A 12,694-nucleotide genomic window follows, 5' to 3' on the forward strand; every position below is an offset into this window, starting at 1 on the left:
ACCAACACTGTGCAGTACATGGTTAAATAGAAATTTGAAACTTAAGCAAAAAGAGAGAGTCCTAGTGGAAAAGACAAAGAATTTACGATCTTAATACATATAAAACTAGGCATAATCCATTACAAGAAATTAGAGGCGGTGATATATTGAGACGAAACGTGTATCCAGAGTGGTGATAGGTTCCATCTTTACCTTTGAATAATGCAGCCACCGCCTATCAGAACATCTCTGTACGGATCGTTAACGGCGGTCCTATTTGCGCACTACTTCACGAGGACAGCAACTGTTGTAAATCTACTGAGGGCTGGAGTCTGGTGGTTACAACCGGTTGACACAGGAAGTTATGAGACGAGATGACAGCCACGGCCAAACTGAACTGGTGTGCGGCAGTTGCTAGGGCGGGATTCCGAGTCAACTGTTGTAAAGATTACAGCGGAGAAAGTGCATGAGATGTACGTTTATTACAATACACAGATAATACCATAATTATATAGGCGAACATTTGATTCGCTGACATTCAGGCGCACTTCGTTTGCAGTTATTACTTGAAATACTATAGAGTATTCTTCTGTTCATTAACCAGAAGTAACGACGAGATCTTCTTGGTTTACCGGCTTTGACAAAGTTTCTACACTTCCGTCGAGTAGGACACGTCGATGCTTCAGTGGAGGACTGCTGTATTCTTGCGGAGCTGGTACTCGTGTAAGAATTTGGGAAGAAACTGTGAGGAACATTTTCTCACTTAATAATTGGAGACTAGTAATGGGATAACAGACCACCACAGCTCTGACGCTCAGTACGTGGTGGAAGCCACATAACCATTCCTCGACGAGTGGCCTCCTGTCAGATTCTAAACATCTGCTAGCACTCTCGAGGCAGACGCTCGCTACCAAACGAGCTCTCTCTCGCTCTCTCTCTCTCTCTCTCTCTCTCTCTCTCTCTCTCTCTCTCTCTCTTTGCACTATTCTTGGCTGAGGTCACAACACAAGACTGTGACCCACTTTCGATGCGCTACGACTGTTCGTGAGTCTAGCTGTGTTCGCATTCGCCTGCTGAAACTAGACAGACTTGGAATCCGCTGTGGCTCGTGTAACTGCACGCGAGGAGAGCTGCGTTTATACGGGAAGCGCAGCGTGTTACGCTAGTGGACATCCGTCACACGTGGCCAACTGTTGCTGGTCTCTAGGAAACTTTAATTCGTGTTTAACCTTTATAAAACACAGGCAATGAGGCACACTTTTTAAGGTCTTCAGATCTGTAGGGAAAATAATTCAGTACCAAATGTTCAAATCCATTGCCCGCTCGCGAAGTCTCATTACCTGCAAGAAGATGAAAATGTATTTACAAGTAAGAAGTTTTTAGAATTTCCTACTGCCATAGATATTTGCAGTTCCATGACAAGCAACGAAAGTTTTGTGTTGGTGTGAGTAGGATAAGAGAATTAATACTTGTGCACACCTCTCAGAGGTGTGGGTAATGGTGCAAAATGTGGAACTTGTGCATTTAACTTTTTTTGCTTCCTCGGCGATGCTAGTTCCTATCTCGCTAGACAGTGTTTTGAGAAACACCACCACTCAGCTAGGATTAAGCCTAGAACACCGATCACGTTAGGCTATCATTCTTCGTACTGATCCCACGAATTTGGTAATCATGTATATTATTTCTCAAATCAACATCCATTTCTCTCACGACATAATAATCGTATAGGGATGAATGAGGTATCGTTAGAAAGGTTTTTCAACCGACTTCTGGCATTGCATATAGATTTTTCTCTAAAAATATTTGTGGAACATTTTAACATAAAAAAAGACTTTCAACTATCAGTAGGCAAAAGGGCATCGTGGATGCCCAACTTCATACCTATATTTTACGAAGCTAACTTGTTAATCACGAATAAGTCTCCCGCATCAAATTATCTTGTTACAAATACAGTTTTACTTGTTTTAAAGTATGTATTAACTGGATAATTTGTATGGAGCATTGTCACAGATAATAACTGGGATTACTGCGGTAGTCTATAATCTCTTCCCCTATCCCTTAAATAAAATGAAATACGGAAAGTACACGAGGATGACGTCAAATATCGTTGACACCGAAGTATTGGTATGCTCTGTAAACAATGCTGCTCACAATTATACGCATGTAAGTATGATTATTATTTCACGTCGTTCGGTTCATTTTTAAAGATGCTTTGTCTTCATTCCCACAACTACCGTTATCCCAACGACTACACTCCCCCTGCGGGTCCGGGGATTAGAATAGGCCCGAGGTATTCCTGCCTGTCGTAAGAGGCGACTAAAAGGAGTCCATCCCCCTCACGGGGGTAGTTAGCGCCTGCGTCCGGAGACGGACGGTTTCACGACCTATAATCGTGGTCTTTTTGGTTTTAAACTTCTCGTTTCTTCCTTCCTTTTGTTGGTCCTTTTCTTTGCTCTTCTCCACCTCACTGTCTTCCTTACTCTTTCCCTTGACTTCTCCTTGCCTTCTCATTGCCTTTTTCTCCTTGCCTTCTCATTGCCTTTTTCTCCTTGCCTTCTCATTGCCTTTTTCTGCTTGCCTTCTCATTACCTTTTTCTCCTTGCCTTCTCATTGCCTTTTTCTCCTTGCCTTCTCATTGCCTTTTTCTCCTTGCCTTCTCATTGCCTTTTTCTCCTTGCCTTCTCATTGCCTTTTTCTCCTTGCCTTCTCATTGCCTTCTTCTCCTTGCCTTCTCATTGCCTTTTTCTCCTTGCCTTCTCATTGCCTTTTTCTCCTTGCCTTCTCATTGCCTTCTTCTCCTTGCCTTCTCATTGCCTTCTTCTCCTTGCCTTCTCTGGTCTCCGCCTCGGCGTTTGAGACAGTCTGTCCTCTTTCTCCCTCTCTCTCTTCTTTTTCCTCTTCTTCCTTCCTCCCTGTGCGTGTCTGAAGGCCGACCCACGCGTTCGCACGCGTAGCCGGTGACGGGGTAACGCGTAAGTCCCCGCCCTGGGTAGACATGTAAGGCACGCGCGTACCCCCTGGTAAAGGCCAGGCCCGGGGAGGGGTGATTGCCTGAGCTGATACCTTCTGACCATGCCGATTGGTCCCTCCGTCTGTTTCTCGGGAGGTGTGACCTGAGGTGTAAACATTCACCTAAGGCGGGAGTGCTCTCTGAGAGGGTCCCCACAAGGAAGGAGCGCGCCATCGGAGACGCTGGCAATCATGGGGGATTCCTCCGCAATGGATTCTACTCCATCTGTCTCGACTTCGACCCAAAAACGGAAACGTGACCAGCCAACAGTGACAAAAGTACTACCGCCTGCCCCACAGTTCCTCGTAGTTTCTCGCACTGAGGACGGAAAGGATTTTTCCTCTGTCAACCCTTTTGTTATTCAGAAGGGCGTTGATGCCATAGCCGGATCTGTCAAATCTTGTACCAGGTTGCGTAACGGCACCTTATTACTAGAAACTGAGAGTGCCTTTCAGGCACAAAAACTGCTTCGGGCCACCCTCCTGAACACGTTCCCTGTCCGGGTGGAGGCCCACCGAACTTTGAATTCGTCTCGTGGTGTAGTGTATACTAGCTCCCTCGACGGATTGACTGACGAGGAGCTTCAATCTTTCCTCGCTGAGCAGGGCGTGACGGCTGTCCATCGGGTCATGAAAAAGGTCAACAACGACCTTGTACCCACCCGGACACTCTTCTTGACCTTCGATAGTGTTAAGCTGCCATCGCGCATCAAGGCGGGCTACGAGGTTATTTCTGTTCGCCCCTATGTCCCGACACCTACGCGCTGCTACCAGTGTCAGCGTTTCAATCACACTCGACAGTCTTGTTCCAATGCGGCTAAATGTGTCACTTGTGGCAGGGATGCCCATGAGGGTGACTGTCCACCTCCGTCTCCTCGTTGTGTGAACTGTCAGGGTGACCATGCCGCATCCTCCCGCGACTGTCCTGTCTATAAGGAAGAACGTTGCATCCAAGAAATTCGTGTCAAAGAGAAAGTGTCCACCTCGGCTGCTCGCAAGCTATTGGCTAGTAGGAAGCCCACGCTGCTCCCAGCGGGGAAATATAGTACTGTCCTCGCCTCTCCTCGGACTACCCGGGAGGTCGCAACCCAGACATGCGATCTGACCTTCAGCACCACGGTCGTCCGTTCGGCCAGTGCTAAGATCGCGCGGTCGACGTCTCCTCTTCCTCCCATCACACCACAGACACCAGCCACTTCCTCAGCTTCTGCTAAGTCGAAGACCCCGAAGTCAGATGCACGGTCCTTCAAGAAGGAACCATCCCGTGCAGACTTCCTCCGTCCCTCGACCTCCCAGCCTTCGACCGGTACTTCCACCAAACGTCCTTCCAAAAAGGCGCATAGGAAGCACAGTTCTCCTTCTCCGCCACGGCGCATCTCTTCTCCTGCGCCACCCAGCGGTTGCCGCCCCAGGCCGTCATCCGTTTCGCCTGGCCGCACCGCCGGTAGCCGTACATCTGGCCGTTCACCGGCGGAGGAAGCTCCCCCTCCCGGCCATCCTCCCGAGATGGCCGATGACCCTATAGACCCCATGGACGATGACTGTCCGCCTACTGATAGCGGCGGCAGTGCTCGCTCGAAGCCAGGCCCTAAGCGGCCTTCGAGGTGACCCCTTCTCTCATCTTCCTTTTCTTACGATGGCACTTATTAACTGGAATATTCGCAGCATTCGCTCCAACCGAGAGGACTTGAAGTTGCTGCTCCGCTTGCATCGTCCGCTCGTCGTAGCCCTCCAGGAAACGAAGCTACGCCCATGCGATCAAATTGCCTTGGCACACTACACCTCTGTGCGTTTTGACCTACCCCCTGTGGTAGGTATCCCAGCTCATGGAGGGGTTATGTTGCTGGTCCGGGATGATATTTACTACGATCTCATCACGTTGCACACCGGCCTGCAGGCAGTCGCCATCCGCATTACTCTCCCCACTTTTACGTTTTCCTTTTGTACCGTTTACACTCCCTCGTCATCTGCCGTTACCAGGGCAGACATGATGCAACTTATTGCTCAGCTACCTGCACCGTTTTTGTTAACTGGAGACTTCAATGCCCACCATCCCTCCAGCCTCCTGCCCGAGGGGCTCCTTGTTAGCAGACCTTTTCAACCAGCTCAATCTTGTCTGCCTTAATACTGGCGCCCCTACTTTTCTTTCGGACACATCTCATACCTATTCCCATTTAGACCTCTCTATATGTACTCCCCAACTTGCACGCCGGTTTTGAGTGGTATGCACTTGCTGATACATATTCGAGCGACCACTTCCCGTGTGTTATCCATCTCCTGCAGCATACTCCCTCTCCGTGCTCCTCTAGTTGGACCATCTCCAAGGCAGACTGGGGGCTCTTTTCTTCCAGGGCGACCTTTCAGGATCAAACCTTCACAAGCTGCGATCGTCAGGTCGCACACCTCACGGAAGTCATTCTCGCTGCTGCTGAATATTCCATCCCTCACCCTACTTCTTTTCCACGTCGCGTACCGGTCCCCTGGTGGACCGCAGCATGTAGAGACGCTTTACGTGCTCGTCGACGTGCTTTACGCACCTTTAAACGCCACCCTACAGTGGCGAATTGTATTAATTATAAACGATTACGTGCTCAGTGTCGTCGTATTATTAACGAAAGCAAGAAAGCCAGCTGGGCTGCTTTCACAAGCACCTTCAACAGTTTTACTCCTTCTGTTGTCTGGGGTAGCCTGCGCCGGCTATCTGGCACTAAGGTCCACTCCCCAGTTTCTGGCTTGAAGGTCGCGAATGAAGTCCTTGTGGCCCCTGAGGCTGTCTCCAATGCCTTCGGCCGCTTTTTCGCCGAGGTTTCGAGCTCCGCTCATTACCACCCTGCCTTCCTCCCCCGCAAACAGGCAGAGGAGGCTAGGCCACCTGACTTTTGCTCCTCGACTTGTGAAAGTTATAATGCCCCATTCACCATGCGGGAACTCGAAACCGCACTTGGCCGATCACGGTCCTCCGCTCCAGGGCCTGATTCTATTCATATTCAGATGCTGAAGAACCTTTCTCCTGCGGGTAAAGGTTTTCTTCTTCGTACATACAATCGCATCTGGATTGAGGGACATGTTCCCGCATGCTGGCGCGAGTCTATTGTTGTCCCGATTCCTAAGCCGGGGAAGGACAAGCACTTGCCTTCCAGTTATCGACCTATCTCACTTACCAGCTGTGTCTGTAAAGTGATGGAGCGAATGGCTAACTCTCGATTGGTTTGGCTGCTTGAGTCTCGACGCCTACTTACCAATGTCCAATGTGGATTTCGTAGGCGCCGCTCTGCTGTTGACCATCTGGTTACCTTGTCGACCTTCATTATGAATAACTTCTTGCGGAAGCGCCCGACCGCGGCTGTGTTCTTTGATTTGGAGAAGGCTTACGACACCTGTTGGAGGGCGGGCATTCTCCGCACCATGCATACATGGGGCCTTCGAGGTCGCCTCCCTCTTTTTATTCGTTCCTTTTTAATGGATCGACAGTTCAGGGTACGTGTGGGTTCTGTCCTGTCCGACACCTTTCGCCAGGAGAATGGGGTGCCACAGGGCTCAGTTTTGAGCGTCGCTCTCTTCGCCATCGCGATCAATCCAATAATGGATTGCCTCCCAGCTGATGTATCAGGCTCCCTTTTTGTGGACGATTTTACCATCTATTGCAGCGCGCAGCGTACACGTGTCCTGGAGCGCTGTCTTCAGCGTTCTCTTGACCGTCTTTACTCCTGGAGTGTCGCCAATGGCTTCCGTTTTTCTGCCGAGAAGACGGTCTGTATTAACTTCTGGCGCTACAAAGAGTTTCTCCCACCGTCCTTACGACTTGGTCCCGTTGCTCTCCCAATCGTGGAGACAACCAAATTTTTAGGCCTTACCTTTGACAGGAAACTTAGCTGGTCTCCACATGTGTCATATTTGGCCGCCCGTTGTACCCGTTCTTTAAATGTCCTCCGTGTTCTCAGTGGTATGTCGTGGGGAGCGGATCGAACCGTCCTACTTCGTCTATATCGGTCGATCGTCCGCTCCAAGCTGGATTATGGGAGCTTCGTATACTCCTCTGCACGGCCATCCATCTTACGCCGCCTCAACTCCATACAACATCGGGGTTTACGACTTGCGATCGGAGCATTTTATACCAGTCCCGTAGAGAGTCTTCATGCTGACGCTGGCGAATTGCCACTCACTTACCGGCGCGATATACTGCTTTGTCGGTATGCCTGTTGGCTACTGTCAATGCCCGACCATCCGTCTTCTCGTTCCTTTTTTGACGACTCTCTTGACCGTCAATATAGGTTGTATGTCTCTGCCCTGCTACCCCCTGGAGTTCGCTTTCGTCGCCTCCTTCAACACCTTAATTTTTCACTCCCTGCAACCTTTCGAGTGGGCGAGAGCCACACGCCACCTTGGCTCCAGGCTCAGGTCCGCGTTCACCTTGACCTCAGCTCGCTCCCAAAAGAGGTCACCCCCAGTTCGGTCTACCACTCCCGTTTTCTGGAACTTCGTTCGAAGTTCATCAACATGACTTTCATTTATACAGATGGCTCTAAGACCAATGACGGGGTCGGGTGTTCCTTTATAGTCGGGGCACAAAGTTTCCAATACCGGCTCCATGACCATTGTTCGGTCTTCACAGCTGAGCTCTTTGCCCTCTACCAGGCTGTTCTTTACATCTGCCGCCACCGACATTCTGCTTATGTCATCTGCTCAGATTCCCTGAGCGCCATCCAGAGCCTCAGTGATCCGTACCCGGTTCACCCTTTCGTACACCGGATCCAACGCTCTCTTCAGCGGCTGGTGGACGTCGGTCCGCCGGTTAGCTTTATGTGGGTTCCTGGCCATGTCGGTATCCCTGGGAACGAAGCTGCAGATGCCGCGGCCAAGGCTGCGGTCCTCCAGCCTCGGACAGCTTCTTGTTGTGTCCCTTCGTCCGATTTTAGCAAGGTCATTTGTCGGCGCGTTGTGTCGCTGTGGCATGCCGATTGGGCTGCACTTACCGACAACAAGCTCCGGGCCTTAAAACCTCTTCCCGTGGCTTGGACGTCCTCCTCACGCCCTTCTCGGCAGGAGGAGGTCGTTTTAGCAAGGTTAAGGATTGGACACTGCCGGTTCAGCCATCGCCATCTGCTGACGGCTGCGCCGGCGCCGTTCTGCCCATGTGGGCACTTGCTGACGGTTAGACACATTTTAATGTCCTGTCCCGATCTTAACCAACTGCGCCTCGATCTTAACCTGCCTAATACTTTCGATGCCATTTTAGCAGATGACCCACGAGCAGCTGCTCGTGTTCTTTGTTTTATCAATTTGACAAACCTCGCTAAGGACATTTGATTTTGTTTTTTAATCCTATGCCTGTCAGTCTCTTTTAGCGTGTTTTCCCTTTTAGTTGTTGTCAACTTGTGCCTCGCGGTGCATTTTTAGAGTAGTCAGGGCGCTAATGACCATTGAAGTTGTGCGCCCTAAAACCACAAAAAAAAAAAAAAAAAAAACCAACGACTACACGTATTCCAAAATTCTGTCATTACTTAGAACTATAAAATTGCGAAAGATTCCTACGGATCGGCTGCTTAGGCTATGTTTGGTGCTGCTGTAGCAACTGTTGAATGATCATCGCTATGTGCGATGAATACGGTGACTGTTTCTCGAATGACACTGTAATGTAGGTCTATAGGTTGGCAGAAAATTCGTTTATAAACAATACGCCCTTTGAAAGCTGCAAGTGGTGGTATTTATTACTCCGGATACGTTTCGCCTTGTATGTGGGAGAGCAAGAGGTAGGGGGAGACGAGGGATAGTAGGAGATGGGGATGGGTGGGAGGGAGGGGAAGAGAGAGAGTGGTAGAGGGACTTCAAAGAAGGCACTAGTGACACAGTCAAAGAGAGAAAACAGTCGCGGAAATCGATCTTTCAAGACTAAGCAATATCATTAGATTGAAACGTAACAGTGGCGGCAGGCAGACCTGGTCCATGACTTCGGCCTTGTAGTAGGCAGAATTAAAACGGTGAAGACGAGTAATGGGTCGTACTCGCATAGCTCAGTAGGGAAAAGCGCTGCGAACAAATGACGAAGTTCGGAGTTGGGATCCTGGTTCGGCATATATAGTGTAAACCTATCAGGAAGTTTGAAAGCGGCGCACACTGCGCTACAGAGTGAAGGATTCATCGTGGATACACAGTATCCAGTAACCGTAGAACTTGTCTTCAATTTTGTTGATAAGAAACTTAACCGTGACTGATTCCTGTGTGTTATTGCCGCGCGGTCTGGGGCGTCTTGTCACGGTCCGTGCGGCTCGCCCCGTCGGAGGTTCGAGTTCTCCCTGGTGTGTGTGTGTGTGTGTGTGTGTGTGTGTGTGTGTGTGTGTGTGTGTGGTCCTTTGCGTAAATTAGGTTAAGTAGTGTGTAAGATTAGGGACCGATGACCTCAGCAGTTCGGTCCCGTGTGACCTTACCACGAATTTCCAATTGTGTTTTATTTCTACGCAAAAGGCAAGAGGCCATTGTTCCCAAGAATGGGCACTGTCACCTTAGAAGGTAACTTCAAATATTTTGGTAACTTTAGAACGTGCAGCGCTATTGCCGTTTATGTTCCACAGTATGTTACACCGCAGTGTGACCGAGCGGGGTGTGCAGTGGTTACGGCTGTGGACTGGTATCCGACAGGTGCGGAGGTCAGATCCCCATCCCGGCCACTAAGATGCATGTTTTCCGTAGTGTCGCCAAAATCCTTTGGTATGTGGGTTGGTTCCTATGAAATTATCATCAGTATTTTCCTTTCAAGGATTATGCTGTTGCCTGTTCCGAACTCACAAACGGAATAAAATGAGGCTGTTTATGAGTTTGGCAGTAATTTTAGAATCCCCTATGTGCGTTACGAGCGCTGCGCGGTTTAAGTCGCGTGATGGTGCTGCCACTTCTATCTAGGTATCGCGACCTGCCTGATTTTCTGTCGGAGTTATCTCCCTCAGGGAAGCTGGCTTCACCGCACGTCTAGAGGCTTCCCTCCATGCCTTGTGTCCTGGGACACTCTTCGTCCGGCTCCTCAGTCGAGACCACTCCGGCTAAGGTGACTCTGCAAGTAGCTACGCGACCGCCGGCCCAGCTGTCCGCTTCGTCGAAGCATGCAAACCCTCCCACCCGGCACTAAAGGTGCCTTCGATAAGGCGGCGTCTCCTGGGAGAGTCTACGAAATTATATGACCGATTTCCTTAGCAAACTTGTCCAATCCGAGTTTGAACTCGGTCTCTAAGGACCTTGCCTTCAACAGGTCTCTAAACTTCCTTTTCTTTCCATGGAAGGGAGTTTCCACCTTGTAACACTGTACATCAGGGTCGCCCAAGGTTGTGCCGACGTACGCCCCCGCCAACGGCACAGGCACAGATAGGGTCACAAAAAGTGAAAAAAGAGGTTTAAGAATTAATAAGAGTAGGTACGTGCATTTCCCTACCCTTCGTGTTGCCATCTTCTGAGAATCCGCCTTTCGCTGGGCGCTCTACTGTAAATGCACAGTGGTGTCGCTTTGTCATTTGGTCCAAGCAACATCAGGGCTCATACAGTTGCCGCCTACACAGCTCGCTTACATTCAAGAACGATGTGTTTGCTACTGATTCGCGACAGTATTACAGGATCTCAAAAAGTCGGCGAACGACCACTGGAATAAATACGGTACGGCTTTCGATGTTTTCAGATTTTTGCCGACTGAGAACAGACGCGACGTGCGAGTGAGGAAGCAAGCAAAAAAGATACAGGAGATGTATAATTTATTTAACCCTCCAGACCGTAATTTTGCTGCTCTCAAGTTTATGTTGGTACGATCTTCCGTGTAGATAAAAAAATCAGGGTTAATTAAGGAGTTGTTACTCCCAAGTGCCTATAAACAGTTATACTCAGTACATCTAAAAATAAGTTGAACACTACCATAAACAAATGTGTCCCCTCTCGTTAACCATGGATTAACGTTTTCAAGTACCTGGTGTCGTTAGACACCATTGGAAGAAGACCTTTCTGAAACACAAAGTATTTTTTGTTATTGCAGCGGAAACGACACGCTGGCACACGCTAAAGGATCGGACACCTGAAGTTTCTTTTCTAATGTGTGTACTAAACGTTTAACCCATTTAGCTCTTGTATGAAACCTTAACTGGAATTGTCGTTCGATGTGCGGCTTATAGTGTAGAGAAAAAATTGCAGAAAGGATGGGGGAGGGGCGGATCTTCGGCACTTGTGCCAGGGGACGCAGCATCGCCTCTCTACGGCTTTACTGTACGCGAACACTGTGCAGATGTGTGCCACACACACACACACACACACACACACACACACACACACACACACACAGCCAGAGCCACCAGCGTGCCGCTGTGGCCATCCCACGCCGGCGGAAGCGGCTCCCGCATTCCAGCGCGCCCCACTCACTAGTCGTAGTGTAGGCCAGGCCAGGCCGTCCTATTAATACCCCGCGTAAAGGACAGCACGTGCTGCGCCGGCAGCGACCACTTTATGTGCACAACGCGGCGAGCGGTCGGCGCGCCGCTGCCTGCGCGCTGTCCTCCCACTCGGCGAATGAATGGCGTTCTTGGCGCTCCTACCCAAACGCAGTGAATTTTGGCCGTGGCGTATACACCCACGTGCATGCCCCGCAAGCGTCTGTACTGCGCGTGTCGGAGGGTACTTCGTACCAGTATCAGCGGTTTTTTCGGGCTCTCACGCGGCTTACAAGCAATCGTTCTTCCCGCGAACCATTCGCAGCTTGAACGGGAAAGGGAGGAGGTGACAGTGGTGCGCAAAGTACCCTCCATCGGACACCGCAGCGTGGCTTCTGGAGTAGAGATGCGTACGTAAATTCCATTAACGTAGCCGTGCGGAGTGGTTGCGTGGTTTGAGGCGCCATGTCACGGATTGAGCGGCCCCGCACGCCGGAGTTTAGAGTCCTCCCTCGTGCATGGGTGGTTGTGTTGTTCTTAGCGTAAGTTAGTTTAAAGTAGTTTGGAAGTCTAGGGACCGATGGCCTCAGCTGTTTGGTCCCTTAAGAATTCAGGCACATTTGAACATTAACGTAGTGGTAAGAGCGGAAAATTATTCTCTCCGTGCCTCTATACGCTCCCTAATCCGTCTCACCTTACTCAGCGAGACATACGAAGGTCGCAGCAGAATGGTCCCACATCTTCCTCCAGTACCGGCTCACTAAATTTACCCAACATGATTCCATATTAAAAAATCTGTTTCCTTTCCAGAGATTTTCGCTAGTTTGGCGAACACTTCTGTTAAATTTTTGCCTAGGCTCTTTCGATCCTAGCATCGCCCTTTTAAATTCATTTGATGTCTGTTGGCATCCCTACTAGACAAGCTAGCAGAGTGCTATGGAATTGATCACTCTCCCCTCTTGCACGCCTTTACCTTTACAGATGCACTGCGTTCTAATAACAGACAGGAAAGAAAAACTTTTTGTAATTTTCTGTTCTTTGATTTAGTTGCTCTCGATGTGATTCCTTCGAGAAGTTGCGAGGAACCCAAAGTGTGAGTCGGTCGTGGAAGACGCACTGAGAACCTCTGTCAGGCATTGTCTGCCAACACGCTTAGCGCCTTCTTCTGGCCAGAACGGTCCCCGATCATCCGGAACGCTTACCAAGCGGCTCTGTTACTTGACTTGCTGAAGGAAAAAGGTAATAGGTTTGCAAGTTCAGGGCTGCGCGAAGTTGTCGACAGAATTTGTTGCCTACTCGCTTCCCTGTCT

General features: G+C 49.8%; 1 protein-coding gene across 2 annotated transcripts in view; it reads left to right on the plus strand.

Moving 5' to 3' along the window:
- The window catches only part of LOC126163043 (ubiquitin carboxyl-terminal hydrolase 31), a 352,669-nt gene that overhangs the window by 90,428 nt on the left and 249,547 nt on the right, over positions 1 to 12,694 (plus strand). The window lies entirely within an intron of this gene.

The sequence above is a fragment of the Schistocerca cancellata genome, chromosome 2 (genome assembly GCF_023864275.1).
Source record: "Schistocerca cancellata isolate TAMUIC-IGC-003103 chromosome 2, iqSchCanc2.1, whole genome shotgun sequence".
NCBI classification, from domain to species: Eukaryota; Metazoa; Arthropoda; class Insecta; order Orthoptera; family Acrididae; genus Schistocerca; species Schistocerca cancellata.